General features: G+C 36.3%; 1 non-coding gene across 1 annotated transcript; it reads left to right on the top strand.

Annotated features, from left to right (window-relative positions):
• The first annotated feature begins 1497 nt into the window (after positions 1 to 1497).
• On the top strand, positions 1498 to 1584 carry TRNAS-GGA (transfer RNA serine (anticodon GGA)). The gene has a single exon. It is a non-coding gene; the product is annotated as a tRNA-Ser (tRNA).
• Positions 1585 to 23902: the final 22318 nt, after the last annotated feature.

Here is a 23902-nt window from a genome sequence, read left to right as displayed (position 1 = left end):
ATTTTTGTGCAATAGGTGTGAAAAAGGATGACATCTATCTAAAAATTGTGAAATAAACCTGCAGATCGATTGCAATTCTCCTTGAAATAAGTGTAGCTGACTGATATTCTTGGGAGGTGGTATCTCCATGATCGCTTTTACTTTTTCTAGGTCTACCTCTATTCCATTTATTGATACAATGTATCCTAGGAGTTTGCCAGATGTTACTCCAAAAACACACTTCTTTGGATTGAGATGCACACTAAATTTCTCCATGCGATTAAAGATCTTCTCTAGGATAATGAGATGCTCTTCTCTAGTGTATTATTTTCCCAAGAGATCATCAACATAATATTCTATAAATGTATACATCATGTCATGGAAGATTGTGGTCATTTCTATTTGATATGTTGCACCTGCATTTTTCAATCCAAATGACATAATGTTCCAATAGTATGTGCCCCAGGGATAGGTGAAATTTGTTTTGTCTTGGTCTTCTAGGGCTATCCTTATTTGATTATAACCAAAAATGCCATCCATCCATGATAATATAGCATGCCCTGCAATCAGATCCATAATAATGTCTATATCTGGCAAAGAAAATCATCCTTTGGGCATGCTTTGTTTAAATCTCTAAAAATTATGCACACTCTAATGCTCTTATCTAGTTTTGATATTGGTACAATATTTGATATCCACTCCACATAATCAATAGACCTAATATACCCTACATCCAACAACTTTTTAAATTCTAATTTTACCAATAGGGCTATATGTAGATGCATTTTTCTAAATTGTCATTTCTTTGAGATCTAGGCATAGTCAATTATAAATTTGATAAAAAAAAATATTCCCCATACGGAAATGATTCCATGAACAAAATTATTTTCCAATGCACAATAGTATAATAAATGGATTTCCTTACGATCGCAAATATGTAAACATTATCTTTTTTTCTAAATAAAGAAAAAAGGGGAATATTTGAAAGAGTTCATTCAATTTATTGATGAACAATAAATTGAATTTTAGACAATGTTTATATCTATATATGCAAATTTAAGAAATATCGCACTCATTTTCTCATGATCCCAAGGATCAAATGGGCAAGTAAACAGTAAATTGGTGAAGAGTCAATTTCCTGCTTTTTGATAAAATCAGGATCGTGTGTGTTCATACTTATTCTAAAACATAGAATATATTGAGTATAGTCATTATGATATAATTTTTACCATTCATTCTTACCGAAAAATGATTCATAATATATATATAGGATCATTCTGGATCAATAGATCTGGCTTAATTTCACAATTGGATTGGCAATAAAACCTTGAATAAGATAAAATAATCAGATTAGATTGAGAAAAATAAAATATCTTGAAATAAGAAGAAAAGGAGTGTGGTAAAATACTTTTTTGTTCTTTATGCCAGATTTCATAAATACTTTACTTATGCAAAAGTAATTTATCACACAATAAAACTTGTTCTTTTCATTTTGTCAACAAATGAAGAGATCATATAGAAAAGATGGCTAAGTGGTTCAAGGCGTAGCATTGGAACTGCTATGTAGGCTTCTGTTTATCGAGGGTTCGAATCCCTCTCTTTTCGTATATTTGCCTTAGTCTTTTTTGCATCGTTTTCTCATGAATCTAAACCCAATAAGATGCTTTCATCCTCCCGCAATATCCTTGACTCCTGGAACTATTGACAAATAATGCATAATGAGATTTGGGTCCAAGATGGACATATCCACATATGACCAAGCAAAACTGATTTGTTTTTCTTTGAAAAATTTAATGAAGTTTTCTTTTTCTATTGTTGATAGAGATTCTGCTAGATGAAGGATCTTAGGACTATCATATATTCCAATATTAATAAGTACAGTTGGCTTAATGATGACTGAAAATCTTTCTTGATATTTTAGCTAGGGAAGAATGTCAAGCCTCCCATCCTTTGGTGCCTCAAGGAGGTTTTCACCATTGGATATGTCTTTTGTTTATACTTTTTCTACATCTAATACTACCGTATTACGGTTTTCACCATTAGATCTATTATTCATTTTTATATTTTATGACTGGAAGAATTCGCACTTTCTCCAGAATTAGTTGCATTGTTAAGCTTATCAGTTAAGCATGTGCCATTAACTCCTACATATGAAAGATCCATGGGATTCAAATGATCTATTATGGCATGGTCATTGTGAAAAGTTTCAAGTTCAAGTGGGGTTTCTTGCCCACAGTCAATAAGTTCAAGAAGTATAAGTAGGAGGTCATTGAGTTGATCAGTATCAAAGGACATGATGGTTAGGACATAAAAAAATTGAAGGTCAATGATGATATCTTTGAGGTTGAGATCAATAACCACATCAATGTTGTGTGTTACTTCTGATATCCAACCCTCCTCATTAGAGTTACTCTTGACATTTTTTGGATCTTACTTCAATGGTATAGACTTTGAACTGGATCCCTCATCATCCAGTCTAGTATATGAATGAATCACATTTATCTACTTGTCTTCTAAAGATACCTCTGAAAGTCCCTCCCATTCTTGGGAATCAGTGTCACCGTCCTCTTGTAATTCATGAATCTTTTGGCATAAATTATGGGTAGCTTCCTCAACATCTTCTCTATATCCCAATCCTTTTGTTTCTTTAGGAGCTAGGGAAGTTGGATGTATTGGGTCAAAAATTCCTTCCTTTCTTAATCCAATGGGACCATGGCCATCATAATCCATCTTTTGCATTATAGTGAAGCCTTTGCCATACTGCTCAAGAGGTAATTGTATCTCTAATTCTGATGTGTTTGCTTTGTATTCTTCCTCTTTGTATAGCCATTCTTTAATATCCTTTTCATCAATTTCTTCTAACAAAGTCCCCTATCTGATAAAGGTATCTCTAGGTTGCCTCTTATAATACAAAGATCGTTGCTTGCCCAAAGATGATTTTCCATAAGATTTTGGTGAAGGAGGGAGTTGCGAAATGTAAAAGGTTTTCTCAAAAGAATATTCTCCCATACCTTGATCTTTAAGTTTAATCTTTGGTTCAGCTACTTTGGATGTTGATGGTACTATAGTTGGGTCAACTTGTGAAATAGGAGGTGAAGCTGCATGATTATTTGGGACAATTATTTTAGGTTTTTTCTTGATGGTATTGAAATATTGAAAAGTATTGGGACCTCATTGAATGGTTGTCTCTTGACCATTATATGGAATCTTCAAACATTGATGGTACGTAGATGGGGCCACTTGCATTGCATGTATCTAGGGTCATCCAAGGAATATGTTATGAGCTAGATCAAGGTCAAGCACTTGGAAAACTACATCTTTTTCCACTGATCCCACTCTAATGGGAAAGACAAGCAATCCTTTAGATGCTCTCTCTTCCTCATCATAGGCTTTAATAGTGATCTTTTTCTTTGGATCCACAATATTTTCGAAAAACCCCAATGCAAGCACTAATTTGAAAGAGTGTATATTCAAACCAACCCCTCCATCTATTAGGACACATTTTATTCTATGCTTATGTACAAGTACTTCTATATGAACCCGCACATTATTGGTTGATTTATAGAAAGGTCATCATGTTTGGTGATAGATAGGAAATGCAGAGTGGTAAGGTGTCCCACCCTGGCTTGAAACTATGTGGGTCGATCAAGATCTGGGAATACATTGGTCTCTTGCAAAGATTTCTCCAAAATTTCTTTATGGGCCAGTGACAAATGTAGAAGCTCTAGGATTGATATATGGGTTGGTGTCTTCTTAAGCTATTCTAGGACATTATATTGGTTAGTCACAAAAGATGGCTTAGGCAGTACTCCTTGAAGGGTGAGTTTTCCTCGACATTTTTTCACATTACAATCTGTGTAACCTAGAAAAATCAAGGAGAAACATGCAAGACTATTAAACTACCACAATACTAAAATCCTACAACAAATCCTAGATTACCAATTAAACAAAGTAAAAGAAAAATATTAAGAACAATAAACCTCTAATTGTTGTTCCATTATGTCCTATCACCTTTGATCTTGCTTGTTGGTATTGCTCTCAGACTGCACTAATTTTTTCTTTCAAGATGACAATAGATGAATGGACTTGTGGTATCGAAGTGTTACATCTGAGCTAGAATGGTTATGCATATTATATGAAAATAGATAAAACTTAAGCCAAAGGAACACTATGAAAATGCTGCAAATGCTCTAAAGATAACTGGAGTGCAAGATGATGATTAGATTCAAATTGTTGGAGAAATCCTACTTTTATAGATTTTCATGAGCAAAATCCTATGTGGCAAAGATCAACGGTTGTGAGTGAATCTTGAAATTTTAATGGCTATGAATAATTGGTTGGAATGTGAGAGAAAAAGGTGGAAGATGTTCCTCCTACACATATAGGATGAAGGAAAAGATGGGAGAGAAATCCAAGTGGCAGCTTGCTAGAGTTGACCACAGTTAGGAACCCCAAGAATATAGATAGTTGGAGATGATTTAGGAAATGCAAGACAAGTGGAGTTTGACCAGGATGAGGTGGACACAACCTCCTCCAAAGATGTAGGAGTAGTGGAGAGATTATAGGGAGTAAGAGGACAACTAAGTGTCTTTCTCCTCTTGAGTAGGAAATATAAATTAGAAATTAAATAAGGCTAATTTAATAAATAAAAGAAATTAATTTATTTAGCCACGTAAGATAAGATGATGTGGAAGAAAGTGAGGTGGAAAAGACAAATAATTAAATAATTTTGAATTACTTAATCAAAGAAGACTCTTAGAAGAATAATGAAGGATTAATTAAATAATGAATATTTAATTAATTAATAGAAGAAAAGAATAATGAATTAAATAAATAAACTTTTCAATCTATTTATTTAATAGAAGAATAGTTATTAAATAAATAATAAATATTTATCTAATATATCATAGCCATTTTTTAGTGTATACATTTTGCCCCTCTTTGAGACAATGTTGGAACAACAATGTTTCAAAGAAAACATAAAAAATAAAATGAAGTCTCGATTTTGCCCTTGATGTTGATAAAATTTTCGATGGTATAAGCCCCCTCGAGAGGTTGATTTGTGAAAAATTTGGATAAATTTGTATGAGAAATCAATCTCACAAAATCCATAAAAGTGCTCAATTAATTTGTGAGAATTTAAAATTTAAATGCCCCTTACTTTATGAAAAAATTAATTTTCCTCTATTAGGTCAAAATTAGGCTATAAAAGGTAACTTGGGCCCATCTCCACCTCATTTGCACACTTGAAGCTTTTTAAAATTAGAGAGAGAAGACGAGTCCAGTAGAGTGTTGCCAGTTGTCACAATGGTTGACCCACTTCATAGGCATCGATTCAAAAGCGTTAGGAGATTCCAGAGACCACTTGATTATGGGCCACTAATAGGTATCTGAAATCCTTTCTTCGTGAATTTTTTGATAAATTTTGAGGTCATTTGTCACTAAAATCGTAAATTTCTTTTAATTATTTTTTTTTTGCACATTTAGGATTTGTTTTCATGCATATTTGAATTGCTTCGGTGCATATATATTTTTTCCACTTTTGTTAAAAGTTTTTGCGCTTTTGTGAAAAGTTTTTATGCTTTTGTTGTTTGAAATATGTCGAATCTTGTCTCGCATTTGTAAATTAAAATAGCACATATGTGTTTTTCAACGCATTTGTTAATTGTTATAGCACTTTTATTAATTCTTGTAGCATAAATGTTGTATTTTTTAGCGCCTTCGTTGAGAATTTTAGCACTTTTTCTATCAAGACTGTGTGAATGGATTTGATTAAAAATTATGATGAATGATTTGTTTGTTTTCTCAAAGAGATCGATTTAGTCTCTGATGAGGAGCTGATAGGCTAGGCAATTGTTTGCCATTGATAGTTTGATTGATTGATAGATAACTAACTTAGATAACTGACTTAGATAACAATGTGTATTGTTCGAGGAGGATTTGGATGCCCTCTAGTATCAAGAGAGATTTCCACCCATGAGACATTTGATACTCGATTTAGACACCGCAACTATTAAGCACATAGATGCGTGTGGATTGAGACATCTCCTATATATGCCTGAGATCACGACAAACAGGGGTTTACTGACATCACTCACAAAGAGGTGGCATAGTCACCACAACTCTTTTCACCTTCCTACTGGAGAGATCAATGTGACCTTAGAAGATGTATATAGGACTCTCCACATCCCTATTATTGGTGATCTCATCCAGTATGATCATCATGAGATGGGTGGGACAACAACTTTGAGGATAGTTTTTGGTGATGAGAGCATTGATGGTTCTAAGGTTCAATAGGAGGATATGTTGATGTACTATGTGTGTTTGCCTTCCATATTGGCTGGTTTGGTTGGAGGATTTATCTATCCTGATAGGAGATCCCATGGTCTTTCAGTTGGTTGGGGTCGTATTCTACTATAGATGATGCAACATATGACATGATATGCTTGGGGAGTTTGTACGTTAGCACATTTGTACCATTATTTACATCAGGTGGTTTATGATGTCGCTTCTAGCTTGGCTTCAATAGTTACACTGTTATAGATATCGTGCTAGGAGCACATATCTATCACATGGCATATTCAAGATCGAGTCCGAGGAGATGGACAACCTTTCATATACCTATATTGAGGTGTCGTAACCCAGCCCAAGCTGGGTAAGCTTGAGTACCAGAGATATATGTTGGATACTATGGATACTATTGTGTGGTGACCATATGTCACTTGCAAGCCATGGTTGGATGATGTCAGAGTACTTCCAATGATTTATCACAGTCGATACCTCATCGGTAGGACCCCTTATATCATTGAGCGACAATTAGTCGATCGTATTTATAGACAGTTTGGGAGGATTCATGGTATGCCACAAGGAGTTGCTTGTATGCTTGGACATATAAGGATAGGTCAGAGTGGGGGCCATCACTGTCTTTTGATGCTCCCTATGCAGAGTTTATTGCCATGCCTCATACAACATATTATCTATGACCACACATATTGGATGCTAGTATGACAAAGGAGTATGCTTGATATTTCATAGAGCATCCTTTCCCGAGATTGACTAATCGTGTAGAGCCACCACCCAGTTTAGGTGATTCAGATGATGATAATGAAGGGGAGAGATGACCAAGGAGGAGGCAACGTCAGGGTGGCTGGGGTGGAGATGGAGAGGGAGGAGATGATGGGAGAGGAGGTAGGAGAGGAGGTCCTAGGGGAGGCAGAGCTTGAGTATGGGGTGGACTTTTTGGAGCTATAGTTAGAGGACTTCCTATGGCTCATGGAAGAGGTGGGAGAGATGGGGGTAGAGATGTAGGTGATATAGGGGGCCAAGGTAGAGCTAGAGATACAAGTGTTGTGGAGGGTAGAGGGAGGGGTGATGATGCAGGCCAAGACAAAGGTAGAGATGTAGGCAAAGGCAGAGAGGGCAGGGGGTCCACTGTGTATTGTGCAGGATATTAGAGGTGTTGGTGGTTATGGGGGATGTTATTTAGAGGATGATGTACCTTTGATTAGGCAGAGGATTATTAGATCACATCCCATACAATAGCCACAGGTTCAATAGGAAGAGGCACACCATCCATAGGATGATAGGGATTATTTGAGAGCTTTGGTTGGTCAACTACAAGCATGGGTTGATCAGCTATAGATTTAGATGTAGACCTTGACGCTCAAGAGAGACAATACAATTGAGAGATATAGGCATTTTGAGAGCATGTTAGAGGTTGTAGAATAGGTTGGGGCACATGGGGTGCATGGGGATACTATTAGAGAGATGGTTCATGCTGGGAAGGAGATAGCTCACTTGCGTGGTTTATATAAGAGTGTGGTTCCTCCTAGTCAGAGAGCAGGCAGTTATGTATCAAATTCTCAGTATCCCTCTAGATGAGCCTAGATAGAGAGTGGTGGTGTCATGGTTCCACCTTGCAAAGATTCAAATCTAGGGGTAGGACCATCTGGTGGAGCAGGCACATGAGCTCAAAGACCCACAACCTCTGGTGGTAGTGCCACTTGATGTATTGAGACTTCATTTTTATACTTTGTTATATCATTTGGGACTTGTATACTTTTAGATTCAGATATCATTGTATACTTGGACATTTTATGATTCATGATATGTAGACTGACTTTTATGGACTCTATATGTGGTTTCTATTTGACTTACATGCTTATTATGATGATGATCTTTGATGACCTACATGTTTTTACTTCTTATGATCTATGTTTATGATGTTGATGATATTATGATATTCCATATGATGATGATTTCTATATGCAAAGTTATGATGTGTATCTACTATGATGCTATATGTAGTGATTTAGAAATGTTTCCTATCATTCACACTTAAAATGGATGTATCATTCTTATATGTTTATTTCCATATTTTATTTATGAAATTCTTATAATGGTAATGATGTATATGTGATTTAATTTACTATATGATGATGTATTATGAAATGAAGATATATACATATGTGATGTAATATGGTTTTGCAAAGATGTAAATATGAAATGCTTATAATGATGTGATAAATGAATGAACCTAAAAGACTCTAAATGATAAATGTAATGAATTCTAAATTGAATCTAAATACACTAAACTGAATAAAAAATGTTTTTGTTTATCCAAGTATACTCAATAATGAATCTTAACAACCGTTGATCTTTATGCATGATGAAATGAAATGAAATGCAACACCTATATGAATAATGCAAAATGCAAAACTTAACTAAAATGAGTTTTTCATCTTTTTGATACATTTTAACAGTGCTTTATTTCATCATTGAGCTTTAAAATATTGTAAGATTATACAAGCACCTAGGTATAATTACACCAGGAAGACCTGAGTATTTCTTACATGGATTTTGATTTAGCAAGTTAATACAAGCATCTAGGTATAATGAGACCAAGATGACATGAGTATTCCTCTTAGAATCAGACAAGGATTATCCTCTTTCATGCATAACTCGGAACATCCTTAATGATATTTTGCCAATCATGTCCTTAGATGAGTACACACATTACTAAAGAATAATCCACAAGTAGAAAACAAAGAAAAATAACCATGCCCCATCACAGCTTCTCTAGTCTCAGACATCCTAGAGTAGCAGAGGGAACACGATCAACAAAAATCAAGATAAAAACATTGAATCAACCATGCCAAAAGCATGTTTTCATGTCAAAATAGATATAACCATCACATTCAATAGTGTGTTACGATTTGTGGATTGTCTATGTTATGTTTGATCATTGTAGTTGAGGCATCATGATTTTTTGATACTCAACATCCAATGATTCATATCCTGATAATGTTTATAACGCATGTTGTCTTACAACTTGTTATCCATTCATCAAAATCCAAATTGTTATCCTCTGACATGTGGCACTCAAAGATCCCATTCCATAACTAGGTCAAGGATTTGCCCCCAGTATAAGAATGAACTACCTTATTAGGAATAGAAGAAAAATGGATAGATATGAAAAGAGGATGGAAATTTTATTATGAATGAAGTGGTTATGATATAGGCATATGAAAGCACAAGCTCACAAGCCATGATAGGATGTAGTTGTGATACGCGATAGATAAATTGCAACTACAAGCATTTATTATAGCTATATACAATGGTTAGGGCTACGGGAATATTTAAAATGAAAATAGATGGAAAGACTAGCTTGTCACAAGTAGCGTATGTTGCCAGGTTTTCACTACTTGCTTTTATTAAACTTTTAATAGTAATTTTTTAATTGTTTTTGTATTTTTCTTGACCTTTTTATTTTTTGTATTTTTGATGATTTTTTTAATTTATTTTTTGTATTTTTGCCCCTTGCATTAGGGTTTTCAAAATTCTTAAGTATAAAACTTACGAAGATGTATATTGTTGATTGGATCATCCAATGGTTCACCTTTAGGTGTAGAGAGTTGATATGCTCCTGATCCGTATGCCGCTACAACAACAAAGGGACCTAGCCAATTGGGTTTGAACTTTCCTTTCTTTTCTCTATCATGTTGATTACGAGGATTCTCCTTAAGCACAAGATCACCCACTTGGAAAACATGAGGCTTAACTTTATGGTTATAACTTCTTGACATTCATTTTTGGTAAGCCTTCAAATGATTAAATGCTTTTTGTCTCCTCTCATCTAACAATTCTAATTCTTGCAGTCTAGAAACATGGTAATCATAATTTTGTATCAACCCCTTCAATGAAACTCATAGTGATGGCAACTCAACCTCAATGGGTAAGAGGGCTTCAGATCCATAAACTAGGGAATAAGACATTACGCTAGTGGGTGTGCGAATAATGGTTCTATAGGCCCATAGAGAAAGATTTAATTGTATATGCCAGTCACAACCAGCTTCATTGACTATTCTCTTTAGAATTTTCAAAATGGTTTTATTTGAGGCCTCGGCCTGACCATTGCCTAGTGGGTAGTAAGGTATTGGGAAATGGTGTTGGATATGAAATTTTCTACAGAGTTCTTCAACATATTGGTTTTTAAAAGGTCTACCATTATCAGTGATAATGGTTTGAGGAATACCATAACGAGAGATAACATAATCCAAAATGAATGAAGCGATTCATTTATCATTGATATTAGTGAGAGGTACAACTTCGATCCATTTGGTAAAAGTATTTCATAGTAGTAATTATGAGCTTATGGCCATTAGAGGATGGTGGATGGATCTTACCCACAAGGTCAAGTCCCCAATGATAAAAGAGTAATGGAGTTGCCAAAGGTCGCAATTCTTGTGCCGACGCATGTATCAAATTACCATGTATTTGACATTTCTTGTATTTTCTCACAAACTGATATGAATCTATCTCCATTATCAGCCACTAGTATCTCGCATGAATGAGTTTCATAGCTAAAGTCAAACCACTAGAGTGAGCTCCACAAATGCCTTCATGAACTTCTTGCAAGGTGATTTGATATTTGCCATGCTCCAAATACCTAAGAAGAGTACCGTCAAGACCTCGTCGACATAGGGTGTTAGCTATAATGGTGTAACGAGAGGATTTGCAAATAAAGGTCCATTTTTTGTTATTGGATAGATTAGGTGGCATGGTATTGGATTTTAGATAGGTATATATATCACCATATATGGAAGAATCAGGTCCAACCAAATGGCTTATAACTTGGGATTGTAGATCTTCATATGCAGGAGTATATAATTGTTCAACTAAAAACACATATCGCTCATGCTTTTTCAGGTATCTCCAACAAGGAAGTATGGGTTTCCATAGCGTCATCTTCTTTGTTTTCTAACTGAGGCACTTGTTCAAAGTGAATAGAGACAAAATACTTTTTAAAGTCATCTACCATTCATTTATATGGCATCAACTTTTCATCCTTTGTCTTATAGTCATCATTCACTTGATTGATAACCAACTGAGAGTCTCCATAAACATTAAGGTTCGTTATCTTCCACTACACTGCCATCTTTATTCTAGTCACTCATGCTTCATACTCAGCCATATTGTTTGTAAAAGGAAACATTAATCAATATAATTTAGGTATGGTATCTCCTTGTGGTGTAAAAAATAATATCCCAACTCCTGATCCATGCTAAGTATATGATCCATCGAAATATAATTTCCATGTATTTTCAATGACAGTTAAAATTGAAGCATCTGGAAATTCTGAACATACTGGTTGAAAATATGATAAAGGTGCCTCTACTAACTGATCTGCAATCACTTGTCCTTTGATAGTTTTTCAATCCACATATTGTATGTCAAAATCACTAAGGATGAGCACCCATTTTTCTAATCTCCCTGTCAAGTCTTCCTTACTGAGCAAATACTTTAAAGTATCTATCTTGGATACTAACTCTATAGTATGAGTTAACATATAATGGTGCAATTTTTGGGATGCCAAAACTACTGCCAAACATGCACGCTTAATTGCATTGCAGTTTATTTCATAGCCAACAAGAGTTCGGTTGATATTGTGTAGGAGAAAAAGTGACACTAAGCAAACAGGCCCTAATCTCACTTTCAACCACACACTTGTGGAATACGAAAGAGCCTAGAGGTATCACACAATTGGCTACTTATTTTTGTGGAAGAGAGAGCCATGGGCTACCTATTAGGATTTCTATTCCTTTGTTGTAATTGAAAGATAGAATGATGCAAGTTCAATTCCTAACCCCAAAATGTAAGTATGAACTAATGACAAGATTGCAGGATTGAACTTAAATGATGGAAAGCTGTAAACACAAGGACAAGACAAGAATGCAAATGCGTACCCGGAGTTAAAATCTGACTGAAAATGTTCGGGACGGGGGCGCGGGCGCCACTGTCCTGATTCTGCCCCTAAAACTGCTCCAGAAACTGCTGTTTTGCACTCTGGAAAAGCTGTCTAAAATGCTAAAAATGTTGTCTGTCAGGAGGACCAGGGCGCCCAACGCCCCTGTCCCAGGGACTAGGGCGCCTAGCGCCCCTATCCTAGCAGGACCAGGGCGCCCCACGCCCCTGTCTTGGTCTTTTGCTTTGAGATTTGGTGTGTTGTTTGGTCTCCGTCTGCTTCTTCCAGATCTGTAACTTGCGGCGTCGTCCGAGTCCTGAAACCTGCACTTATATCTGAAAAGGTGTTTGGGTGGCTATATAGGGTTTTGCCTTAGTCAAACCCCTGCTTCGATGATTTCCACCTCCACGAATAGCCAAGTTGTATTGTAAAATGTATTGTGTGTGCAAACCTAGTGTGTGTGCAAGGTCCTTAAATGCAAGAAAGCAAACTAGAGCAACCTAGAAAGTAAACCCTAATTGCTTGTAAATGATAATGTAAGTGCTCCAAATCAAGATGCAAAGTGATCTAAAGCATGAATACAAATGATATGATGAAGCTTATGTAAAGACATGAAAACAACATGAAATCATACCCAACCCCAAGGGAAGGGTACAAGCCAATCTTCAGTCGGTGATCCCTTATTGTTCTTCAATGCCTTCAAAGCCCTAAATTGATGAATGAAATTGATAGATGCTTGATGGATGGATGTTGAATGTTGTTTAAGTCTTCAAAGATCTGCTCTTTCGCTGCATAGAAGGTCCTTGAAAACCAAAATCCCGATCCCTTCAAATGAAGAAAGAGAGCTCTTATGTAGGAAACCCTAGGTCGTAATTTCATCTTTTGGCCGACCTAGAGATTGAATCTCCCACCAATTTCTTGGGGTTAAGCTTTATTTTATGATTGGATCGCGCTCCTAAAATTTCAGGAAAAATGTCCGGGACCATGTTGCACTCCGGGCGCCATGGTCCCGACAACTTTTCACCAAATTTTCAGGGCCGTCGGATATGATGATTTTAGAGAGAATCCCAAAGTTACAGGTGATTTCGAGATGTTTTGACCCCCGAAATCAAGCCCCCAAGTTCAAAATAGGACCTAATTAGGGTTTTTGATTAAATGATGTATTGGAGGAACAAAATGAAAGGGGCACACTTTAATGAAAGGGGCCCAACTTTATGATATGGGAGATGATAAAATAGGACCTTAGACCTAATTAATTTAATTAATTAAGTGCTAAAGGGGAAATGCAATGCAAAATGCAAGATGCACCAAGGCGGGTGCTAAACTAGGTGTGAAATTGTACCATCCTAGCAAGTGCGTACAATTTACGACGCTACATTTAGCCCCCACTTTAGTGGTCATATGAACACTACGTGCATATGCAAGCTAAAGTACAAAAAAGTAAACATTATTTGAAAAAGGATATATCCATAAGTCTGTCGAACGAAGCCCCCAACGGTATCTGCAGTACACAGTTAGGAACCGCACCCTACAAAACACATGTGTTAGATCACAAAATCACCTAATGCTTACTAAGGAAGGTGATGAAAATTCGAGGGTAACTATATGCCCCCCCCTATTTCGGCTTGCTAATTTTAGTGAGTTGAAACAGGGTATCATGTTTACCACTTCGAATTGTTAAAGAATATTGATGACAAATGCTCACAAGAAGATTTGATATGAGATCAAAATCTAATGGAGAATCATTTGGCAAGAAAGAGGACTAAATCTCAATTCCAACACAACAAAGAGTGTGACGATTTGAGAGTTCTCTAACACAAGATGAAGGATGTAAATGGAAACAAAATGCAAAGAGAAGAAAAGAAAGGAAAAAAGCATGAATACACACATTGGTGATCCATGAGAAGAATAGTGAGAGAGAAAACATGGACTTCTTGCCCCTAGATTTTGTCTAGGTGATCCATGGGAAAAGGACATGGAAAACTAGCCCCTAGAGTCTGTCTAGGTGATCTATGGGAAAAGGACATGGAAAACTAGCCCCTAGAGTCTGTCTAGGTGATCCATGTAAGGGAGGAGAGTGAGAAAGTCTAGCCTTATGCTCCTAGTTCCACTCAACCTCGTGCATGTGTGTGTAAGGGAGGTTAGAAGCACCTCATAGGAGTCTATGCCCGAGTATGCTACAACCTGTATATGTATAGTACAAAAGTGCGACATCTCGCTCTAAGAGTCGGTGCTCTGGTTCCGAGAATGACCCATTGGTCAAAAAGTGTAATGTTTATGTCATAAGCAAAGTAGAACAAGGATACCTACCTTCATCACAAAAGAAGATACCCCAAAAAATGCAACAATGTCATAGATCCAAGCAAGGGAGTTTTTGCACTCTTTAAGCAAGGATAAGATAGTTGAAAAGGGATATCTTGTAGTATGTGTAAAGGAGATCCTTAGAGGAGAAGAGATCTTTGTACAAAAGACACCTATCCCCAAGAGGAATTGTCTTAGACAAATATAACATCTTCTAGAATAATACAAAGAAGAGAATAAGAATGCAATACTTCCTTCTTTTGTGAAGTGAAAGTGATTCTTAATGAAGGATGACGCTTTTTTTAACCCAATTGGGACAATGAATTCATTATGGATGTATTTTACCAAGTACAAAAGAGGTTGTAGTCAAGGACTTACACCTCTTGTAAGAGAGAATCCTTGAACAAACAACAACAAATGCGTACAAGGCATAACATCAAGTAATAAAGTCCACACCATCCACAAAATAGGAAAAAGTGGATCCTTAGATAAAAATAAGGAAAGATCATTGCCTCCCAAGGATAAGGTCAATGAGAAGGACTTACACAATCTTCTAGGGAGAGATTTAGACATAAGCAAAAGAAGAGATGTATGAAATCACTCTTGTCCCCATAGGAACAAGAAAATTAGGCTATTATGTTGCTTCAAAAAAAAATATGATTGCACTTGAAATTGTACCATCATGAATGACAATGAGCCCCCAGTAAATGAGCTACCAATGTCACATAATGATGAGCAACATAATAGCCATTAATGTTATTTAAAGACATGATAGACTAAATGAGGTATTTGAATATGACATGCTAAATGCTCAACTATAAGTGAGATCAAAAACATGTATAAAATGATGAAAATTGAAGAAGAAAGGTCACATGAAATCTTAGAAGAGGGATGAGTGTAATTTATTAGAGCCTTATCCCTAGAGGAAAGGACTTTATGATGAATAGGAGATAAAGATTCATAAGTGGATTTAGAAATTTGAGGGGATTCATAAAGAGATTTGTTCATTGCCAAGATTTCCTTATGAGGGGAATGAGAGTTGATAGAAGTAGAAGATGATTTAGTTGAAGTGAGATCATCATCACTACTAAATATAGCATTCACATTGAGAGATGGTCTTTTAGATGCTTCAGTGCGTTTGCAGGGATTGTAGCCAAGTCCAAAGGCATAATTGTGAAAATTAGTCTCTAGAGGAACCTTCATCCCTTGTTCATGAGCGCCACAACCATTTCCATGATACCCATACTTAGCAAAAATGCGAAAACCACGACCATAACGATCAGCCATTTCAGAAAGAGAAGGCAGTTTTTCATAAGACAAAGAATCAAACTCTTCAGAATTAGAAGTGTGAGGAGAAGAAGTTTGAGAAGAAACCGCAAAATTATTGCTCATAGGTTCAGGTAAGACTGATTGATCTCTAGTTTCTTCCTTCTTTTTAACTTTAAGCTCTCTAGGAGGAACCCTATACTCACCTACAAAGGTGGGATTAAAGTCAAGAGATCCCCAATCGTCTTCTACGAGAACCTTCTCAGGATCAAAAGCCTCTTCATGTGTAGATTCAAGTCGAGAAGGATCTTCATCCAAAGAATTTTGATTATCAGAGGATGATGATTTGTCCATAGGTAAAGAGTCATCACTAGAAGAGGAAGATTTAGAAGAACTCCCTTTGGAAGTAGATGTTTGCAAACAAGCTTGAAAATTAGTATCACCTATCAAGGTATATGTCTTATTGTTATAAATGAATTTAACTTGTCTATGCAATGTAGAGGGGACAGCTTGCATACCGTGAATCCAAGGTCTCCCTAATAACAAGTTGTATGTTAGATTTCCTGACATAACATGGATAGGAGTAGGCAAAGTAACAGGTCCCACTGTGATGGGTAAGGTGATAATACCTAATGAAGACTTAGCCACATTATCAAAGCCTCAAATGGGATGAGAGTCAGGCTCAATAAGGGATGTATCCACATTCATCTTATGAAATAGATTAATGCTACACACATTAAGGCCAGAACCATTATCTACCAGTGTTCGTCTTATAGCAGTGTCATTTATGATGACCACAATCATCAAGGGATCATATTGATGTTGAATTTCACTAGTAGGCAACTCATCTTGGGTAAACACAATTTGAGCTTTAGGATTCATCACAGAGTTAACTAAAGATGCTATATTACTAGATGTATTCGGTGGAGGAACATTCAAATCTTTCAAGGCATCTTGTAACATTCCATGATGAGCGGAAGAAGCTTGGATCAAATCCCAAAGGGATATCTTGGCAGGAGTAGTTTTAAGTTGTTCTATGAGATCATATTCCTTACCAAGAACTTGTGAAATCCATGGAGCTTGTGGAAGAATTGGTTGAGAAGGAGGAAGTGAAGTTGGGATAACTGGAGGAGGATTAGGTTGCCTATTGTTTCTTGTGTTATAGGAATGAGCAACCGCATGATAACTCTCTCTAGTCAGTTGCTTAGCATACTCATAAGGGCTCTTAGAAGAATAACCTCCTTGCACAGTAATAATAGGTTTCTTAGGAGTGCAAAAAGAATCATTAGCATAACCACCTTGAACCACTAAGATAGGCTTATTTAAAGGTTGAGAATTTTGAGAAGGACAAGCACCTTGGACAGTGAAGAGAGGTTTGTTAGGTGTCTCATTCACATGTATCAAATTGATTGAGGATGGTTTAGAGGAATGAAAAAAAGTGTTGGAAGAATTATTGATAGTCTTCTCTTGCACTAAAATCTTATCATGGATTAAATCAATTTTAGGAGAGAGACAAGGAATAGGCATTGATGTTCTAGTAGGGAGAGTAATACTAGGAAAGGTCATATCATCCTCTATCATCAAAGGATCTACATGGGGAATAAACTCTCTAGGAGAAGGATCAACATTACTCTCTAAAGTCTCACTTTTGAGAGGGAGATCTTTGAAAGAGATGTTAACCATCTTGCTTTGAACTAGGGTTTCCTTATGAGTAGAACCAAGTTGAGGAGAGGGAGATGCTTTATTTTTAGAGGGAGAATAATTGAGATTCAAGGAAGGTGAGAAACTATCAAGGGAGTTTTCAATCTTGATTTCATCCCCTTTGGCTAGGGTTCTCTCACGGGGTAGAGAATAATCTACACCTTCTTCTAATGGTTCATCCCAAATAGTGAGGTTGTTGAAAGGAATGTTTGAAGTATTGTCAATTTCGGGAGAGGAGATAACATTGTTTATTAACTCCTCATCCTTAGGAGGGAGAGCATCAATAGATGTGTTAAAATCATCCTCTTTCCTCAAAATATGTTCAATATGATCTTTAGGGGAGAGAGAATTAAGGAAATTGCTTATTATTTCATCTTCTTTCTCTAAGGGATGCTTATGGGTAAGACAAACCTTAGGGGAAGGGTAAGCATTTATCATTAATTCATCATCTCTAGTGGGAATTTTGTTGGAAAAGGAAATGTCATCACTAGGAAATGTAGGGATAATGTCATCTTCTTGCACAAAAGGATCCTCATGAAGGGAGTTTTTTTTAGGAGGAACATGAACATATGTCTCCAAAGATACACGCTTAGGAAGGAGATCTTTGAAAGAAGTGTTCATAACCTCTTGTTGCACTAACATGCTCCCATTGGAAGGACCAACTTTAGGAGAAAATAAGTCAATGTCCATCAATACCTTTTCACTTAGAGAGGCATCATGGAGGGAAGGTGAAGTAACATTAAGAAAGGTGTTTATGATATCATTCTCTTCCTCTAGGATAGCTAAATAGGAAGGGCACATTTTAGGAGAATTGTCAAGATCACTCTTAAAGTCTTCATCCTTAGAGCATGGGAGAGTCTCAAAGGGATTGGTAGCAACTCTTTTAGGCACTAAAATGTTGTTATAGATAGGAGGAGGTTCTTTAGGAGAAGGAAAAATTGAAACAAGGGAAGCTAACCCATTATCACATCTATGAAATGAATGCATCATGACAACAATTTTCCTCTTTCAAATGATAACACATGCAAAATAGAAGGAAATGTTCAATGCAAGCACTTAGAATGTAGATTTAGACAATGAAATTTATTATTCAAATGAGTTCCTAAATCAGATTTGAAATTATTGATCCCAATTAAGCTATCCACAAGTTCAACTTTGAATTGAAAAATTAGGGGTTTAGCAAAAATTTCCTCTAAATTTTTGAATCTTGTAAGAAATTAAAACTTGTAAATACAAATTTGAATTTGAAATAGCATAAACACTCAAATTTGAAAACATAAATCAGAATTAGAGAAGATTGGAATTCACGTCGGGTTCACCAAAATGTGTAGGAGAAAAAGTGACACTAAGCAAACAGGCCCTAATCTCACTTTCAACCACACACTTGTGGAATACGAAAGAGCCTAGAGGTATCACACAATTGGCTACTTCTTTTTGTGGAAGAGAGAGCCACGGGCTACCTATTAGGATTTCTATTCCTTTGTTGTAATTGAAAGATAGAATGATGCAAGTTCAATTCCTAACCCCAAAATGCAAGTATGAACTAATGACAAGATTGTAGGATTGAACTTAAATGATGGAAAGCTGTAAACACAAGGACAAGACAAGAATGCAAATGCATACCCGAAGTTAAAATCTGATTGAAAATGTTCGGGACGGGGGCGTGGGCGCCACTGTCCTGATTCTGCCCCTAAAACTGCTCCGGAAACTGCTGTTTTGCACTCTGGAAAAGCTGTCAAAAATGCTGAAAATGTTGTCTGTCAAGAGGACCAGGGCGCCCAGCGCCCCTGTCCCAGGGACCAGGGTGCCCCACGCCCCTATCCTGGTCTTTTGCTTTGAGATTTGGTGTGTTGTTTGGTCTCCGTCTGCTTCTTCCGGATCTATAACTTGCGGCGTCGTCCGAGTCCTGAAACCTGCACTTATATCTGAAAAGGTGTTTGGGCGGCTATATAGGTTTTTGCCTTAGTCAAACCCCTGCTTCGGTGATTTCCACCTCCACGAATAGCCAAGTTGTATTGTAAAATGTATTGTGTGTGCAGACCTAGTGTGTGTGCAAGGTCCTTAAATGCAAGAAAGCAAACTAGAGCAACCTAGAAAGTAAACCCTAATTGCTTGTAAATGATAATGTAAGTGCTCCAAATCAAGATGCAAAGTGATCTAAAGCATGAATACAAATGATATGATGAAGCTTATGTAAAGACATGAAAACAACATGAAATCATACCCAACCCCAAGGGAGGGGTACAAGCCAATCTTCAGTCGGTGATCCCTTATTGTTCTTCAATGCCTTCAAATCCCTAAATTGATGAATGAAATTGATAGATGCTTGATGGATGGATGTTGAATGTTGTTGAAGTCTTCAAAGATCTGCTCTTTCGCTGCATAGAAGGTCCTTGAAAACCAAAATCTCGATCCCTTCAAATGAAGAAAGAGAGCTCTTATGTAGGAAACCCTAGGTCATAATTTCGTCTTTTGGCCGACCTAGAGATTGAATCTCCCGCCAATTTCTTGGGGTTAAGCTTTATTTTATGATTGGATCGCGCTCCTAAAATTTCGGGAAAAATGTCTGGGACCATGTTGCACTCCAGGCGCCATGGTCCCGACAACTTTTCACCAAATTTTCAGGGCCATCGGATATGATGATTTTAGAGAGAATCCCAAAGTTACAGGTGATTTCGAGATGTTTTGACCCCCGAAATCAAGCCCCCAAGTTCAAAATAGGACCTAATTAGGGTTTTTGATTAAATGATGTATTGGAGGAACAAAATGAAAGGGGCACACTTTAATGAAAGGGGCCCAACTTTATGATATGGGAGATGATAAAATAGGACCTTAGACCTAATTAATTTAATTAATTAAGTGCTAAAGGGGAAATGCAATGCAAAATGCAAGATGCACCAAGGCAGGTGCTAAACTAGGTGTGAAATTGTACCACCCTAGCAAGTGCGTACAATTTACGACGCTACAGATATAATAAATTGCTCTTTCTTTCCCCTCATGATCTTCTTGAGCTAGAAGAGCTCCAAGAGATACTTGAGTAGATGATATGTAAAGTAAGAGGGGTTTCCCTTCAATAGGAGGCATAAGAATAGGTGGATTCATCAAATATTCTTTCAACATATGAAAATCTTCTTCACACTTGTCATCCCACTTGAAAGGTACATTTTTGTGCAAGAGATATGAGAAAGGATGACATTTATCAGCTAGTTGTGAAATAAATCTTTGGATAGATTGCAATTTTCCTTGTAAAGAACGCAACTGACTAATATTCCTAGGAGGTGGCATCTCCATAATAGCTTTCACTTTCTCAGGATCTACTTCTATTCCATTTGATGACACAATGTATCCTAGGAGTTTACCAGATGTCACTCCAAAAACACTTTTTAGGATTCAAGCATACAATAAAATTTTCCATTTGATTAAATTTTTTTTGCAAAATATTAAGATACTCCTCTCTAGTATATGTTTTTCCCAAAATATCATCAACATAATCTTCCATAAATGTATGCATCATATCGTGAAAGATTATTGTCATTGCTCTTTGATATGTAGCTCTTGCATTTTTTAGTCCAAATGGCATGACATTCCAACAATAGGTCCCCTAGGGACAGATAAATGTTGTCTTGTCTTGGTCTTCTAGGGCAATCCTTATTTGATTATAACCAAAAAATCCATCCATCAAAGATAACATGGTGTGTCCTATTGTAAAGTCCACAATGATATCTATATTAGGCAAAGGAAAATCATCCTTTGGACATGCTTGGTTCAAGTCTCAAAAATCTGTGTAGACTCTAATGCTCTTATCTGGCTTTGAAATAGGTACTATATTTGAAATACATTTATCATAATCAATATATCTAATAAATCCTACATCTATCACTGTATTCAACTCATCTTTTACCAATAAAACTATATGTAGGTGCATTTTTATTAACTTTTTCTTTACAGGCTTAACTCTAGGAGCTATGGATAAATGATGCATGATTAAATCAAGATCTAAACTAGGCATATCCGCATATGAACAAGCAAAATTGATTTGGTTTTCTCTGAAAAACTTGATAAAAATTTCCTTCTCTTTTGGCAATAATGATGCTACCAAATGAAGATTCTTAGGATTGTCCTCTGTTCCAATGTTGATAGGTAATATTGGTTCTATGATGATTGAAGATCTTTCTTGATATTTTGGCTAGGGAAGAATGTCAAGCCTCTCATACTTTAGCGCCTCAGAGAGGTTTTCACCATCAGATACGTCTTTTCTTTTTACTTTTTCAAGATCTGATACTACCACATTATGGTTTTCACCATCAGATCCATTATTCATTTTTACATTTTATTACTAAAAGGCTTGGCATATTCTCTAGGTGTGGTTGGAGTATTAAGCTTCTCATTTGAATCTATATCACTAACTCCTGCATATAAAAGACCCGTGGGATTCAATTTTTTTATGATAGCATGGTCATCCAAAAAGGTTTGGAGTTAAGGTGGGTCTTCTTGCCCCTAATCTATAAGTTCAGGGTGCATAAGGGGAAGATCATTAGGCTCATTGGTATCAAAATATATGATGGTAAGAATGTAATTTTTTCAGAGGTCAATGACTATATCTTCAAGTTCAAGATCGATAACTACCTTAAGGTTGTTTGATTCATCCGATATCCAACCTCCTCATGAGAGTAAGTCGTAGCATTTTGTGGTTCTTGCTATAATGATCTAGAAAATTAACTAAGTCCCTCATTCTTAGGTCTATTGTATGAATGAATTACATATATTTTCTTGTCCTCGGAACACACCTCTGAAAGCCCCTCCCATTCATGAGAATCAATTTCATTGTTTTCTTGCAATTCTTGAATCTTCTCATACAAATTTCATGTAGCTTCTTCAATATCTTCATTGTATCCTAGTCCTTTTGTTTCATTAGGAGCTTGTGAAGTAGGTTGTATAGCTTCTACAATTCCTTCCTTTCTTAATCCAATGGGATCATGGCCATCGTATCCCATTTTTTGCATTATAGTGGATCCTTGTCCATATTGTTCAAGAGGTAATTGAATGTCTGGTTCTGATGTATTTGCCTTGTCTTCTTCTTCTTTATATAACCATGCCTTAATATCTTTTTCATCTGTGTCCTCTGATAATCTCCCCCATCTAATAAAAGTGTCTTTTGGCTGCCTTCAAGAATAAAAAGATGTTTTTCTACCCAACACAGGATTGCCATAGGATATAGGTGAAAGTGGGAGTTGTGAAACACAAAAGGTTTTCTCAATAGACTATTCTCCCATACCTTGATCTTTGATCTTAAGATTTGGTTCAGTTGCTTTAGATGTAGATTCATCTACTTTAGATATTGAAGGTGCTGAAATTGGATCATTTTGTGATATAGGAGGTGAAACTGGTTAGTTATTCAGGACAACTACTTCAGGTTTTGGCTTGACGGTATTATAATATTGGAAAGGATTGGGATCTCATTGACTTGTAATCTCTTGACTATTATAAGGAAATTCCAGGCATTGATGATATGTGGAAAGAACTTCTTGCATTGCATGTATCCAAGGTCGTCCAAGGAGTATGTTGTATGCTAGATCAAGATCAAGTACTTGGAAAACCACATCTTTTTCTACTGGTCCAACTCTAATGGGTAATACAACAGATCCTTTTTATGCTCTCTCTTCCTCATCATATGCTTTGATTGTGATATTTTTCTTTGGATCCATGACATTCTCTGAAAACCCCAATGCAAGGACTAATTGAAAAATACATATATTCAAACTGACCCCTCCATATATTAAGACTTGTTTTATTCGGTGCTTATGTACAAGGATTTCTAAATGAAGAGGGGCATTATGAGGCTGGGTTATGGAAAGATCATAATTTTTAGTGAAAGACAAGAAATGAGGTGTGGTTAAGTGTCCTACTATGGCTTGAAACTATGCAGGATCAAGGCTGTCTCGAGATACGTTGGTTTCTTGTAGAGCTTTCTCCAAAATTTCTTTATGGGTAGGTGACAAACGTAAAAGCTCTAAGATAGATATATGAGTGGATGTTTTGTTAAGTTGATCAAGAACATTGTATTGATTAGTCATGGAAGATGGTTTAGGCGGTGCTCCTTGAAGAGTGACTTTTCCACATCGTGTTGTCATATTGCAATCATGTTTATTATTGATAGTAATCACATTCACATGAGAATCACTTTCAGAAATATGATTTATAACATAGTCATAATACTTATTTGTATAGTTCACTTTCTCATTTATTGATTTAGAGGAATTTCCTTTCTCATAATTCGAAAGAGGGTCCTTAAATGCCACATGTTTATCATTGGACTTATGACCATCTACAGATATGTCTCCTTTAACAATCAAATCTTGTATGGCATGTTTCAATCTCTGACAATCATTGGCCTTATGCCCTTTACTTCCA

The sequence above is a fragment of the Cryptomeria japonica genome, chromosome 7 (assembly GCF_030272615.1).
Source record: "Cryptomeria japonica chromosome 7, Sugi_1.0, whole genome shotgun sequence".
In the NCBI taxonomy this organism is placed as follows: domain Eukaryota; kingdom Viridiplantae; phylum Streptophyta; class Pinopsida; order Cupressales; family Cupressaceae; genus Cryptomeria; species Cryptomeria japonica.
This window is presented reverse-complemented; position numbering and strand designations above follow the sequence as displayed.